Genomic DNA, 2,535 nt, shown 5'->3' with positions numbered 1-2,535 from the left:
GCAGTGTTCCAGTTTATCAACAACTTCAAAGGGAGTCTTAAACTGCCGACTGCTGATCCAGACCTAGAGCCAAAATTCAGGGGAATTCAGAGGAGTTTGTCATAGGGCACTTCAGTGCCCTGCGCCTAGAAAGAGGGACAGGTGCCGGTTGCTGGGGCAACCGCAGTTTGGTCAGCTGACCAGAAGGGGGCAGGGCCTGGCCTATATAAAGAAGCCAGGCCGAGGCCAGAGGCAGTTCCCCACTAACATCCAAGGGTGAAGGAGCTCTGCTGGAGCAAGCAGCATATAGAAGCCTGATGGCCTGAGCAGCTTTGGTTCAAAGATACTGGGTGGAGAAAGCCCTGGTAGGGAGTGGGATGATGATTAGCCAGGAGGCTTAGTTTGAGTTATAGCCAGTTGGCTCGTGTTATTGCATTTGTTGTTTGTTATTACGCTGGAGGACCGGGTGAGGCTAATAGGGGTTGGAGGAGGCCTCATGGGGCCTCCACGGTCGCGTAGAGACCCAGCGCCAGAGAGGGCACAGCGTTTTGGGGTGTATCGGCCCCGGCCCCAGTGCAGGTGAGAGCACAGAGAAAGGCCCCAGTGCGGGTGCAAGACCCGAGAAGGGGGTCTGGGGGGGCCAGGCATGGCTACGGCCACCTGAGCCTCAATTGTGGGATTGTGAGAAGCCTCAGTGCGGGCAGGGATCGTGAGGCTAGGCCCCAGTGTGGGCGTGGGTGCAGAGAAGGGCCCCAGTGTGGGCCACGAGTATAAGACAAGCCTGGAGGGCATCTGTGAGGGCACGGGCAACAGTAATTGACTAGACAATGTCCAGTACATCTGAGAGGCTTGGGGTGTGGTATCAGGGGTGGTAGGAGCCACACACAGCCCTTAAGGCATTAGTGCACAGAGTCACCGTAGATGGGGCACAGACTTGGATACATCAGGGGTACCATGTCAAGGAGGACAAAAAGGCAGCCTCCCTTAATACTTTTGACATCAAAGACGTGGCGGGCGAGAACGAGGGTGCATGGACATCAACTTGGCATGGTAGGGGGCGCTAGGAGAGATCATGGCTGCTCTTAGGACCCCGCCCCGTGACAAGTGGTGCATTGGCTGGGAAATTGGCCATGCACGAGGAAGGAACCCGTGTCCCTGAAAAGGGAAAATGAAACTAGGGGCTACAATAAAGAGACGGACAGTTGTAGAAAGACGGGCTTACCACAGCTTGCTAGGTGGAACTGAGTAAGGATATCCGTTGCCCGGAATTCTGTAGCAAGACTGAGGCCCTGAACCAGGAAGACAAGGTCAGGGTAGTCATGGCTCAGGAAGGGGTTATGGAAGGCCAGGGACAGGAAAACTTTGCCTGGCAACTAAGAATGGAAGAGTTGCAGGAAAAGGTGGCCCAATTGGAGTGGGAGCTAGGACTAGCAAAGGCCCAGAAAGAGAGGGCTGAGGCAAAAGCAGCAGTATTAGAGTGACAGGTACCATCAGGTAAGAAAGAGGGAGGAGTGAGAGAAATCAGGCGACTAGCGGTGGTGGAGGCCGAGAAAACTCGAGGAATAGAACAGCTGATTTCCCAAGAGGCTCAGAAGAATCAGGAGAGAGAAGAGAAGCTGCAGAAGATGCAGACGGAGATGGCAGCCTGGATGGCACGGTCTCCTGAGGTCTGCACAACTCAGGCAGGGGAACAGCAGGAGATACAGCAGAAGCTGGAAGTGGCCAGAAGCCTAATAGAAGTCCTGCAAAAGGAAGTCTGCAGCCAAGTGGACCAAATAGAAGGTCTGCAGGAGGACCTAGAGAGGTGGCAGAAAAGGTGTTTGGAGGCCGAACATTTGGTCAAACAGCTGCAGGAAAAGCTAAGCGAAAGCCGTACCCAAGCTGAAGAAAATAAGGTGATCGCGTGAGACATGGAGAAGGTAAAAGCTTGTATAAGGGACTATGAGGCGCTGCGCGATCAATACCAGGCCCTTGAAGGGGAACAAGAGAATAGGAAGAAAGAGACTGAGGGGTTAAGGGCTCAGGTACAGGGACTGGAGGCAAGGAGAGAAAGCCTGGGAGAACAGGTCCAGTCACTCAAAACCCTCCTAAGAGATAGCCAGGCCCAAGAGGCTAACATAGAAGTAGAAAAAGGACAGCTACAAGTGGAAATACAAACCATGAGGAAAGAAATTCAGAGGTTGGAGGCTGACAATAAGAGGCTCCAAGAGGCAAATGACCAGATGGCCATAAAAATCCAAGAGCTCAGGCAAGTGGAAAAGTCAGAAGAGAAGGTAACAGCAGGGCAAGAACTGCAGGCCATGAAGAATGCTGACACACTAAGGAAAAGGTTGGAGGTTCTCGAAACCCAGCTAGCAGGGTACATGAGAGCCGCTAAATCGGAATTTCTGGAGAGGGAGGTACTTATAGAATCCTTGAAGCAAGTAGAGGTACAAGTAGAGAATACCTGGCCTAGTCTCATGCAATACCTGGAGTCAAAGGTACTTCCCAGGGTCAAGAGTCCAGAGGGCCCTAGAAAAGAAGCTGGGCCAGGACAGCTGGGGAGGAGTCTTAGGG

This window comes from Gavialis gangeticus, unplaced genomic scaffold, assembly GCF_001723915.1.
Source record: "Gavialis gangeticus isolate Ggan-Ray unplaced genomic scaffold, GavGan_comp1, whole genome shotgun sequence".
Classification (NCBI taxonomy): Eukaryota; Metazoa; Chordata; order Crocodylia; family Gavialidae; genus Gavialis; species Gavialis gangeticus.
The sequence above is the reverse complement of the archived record's forward strand: the minus strand, read 5'-3'. Positions refer to the sequence as shown.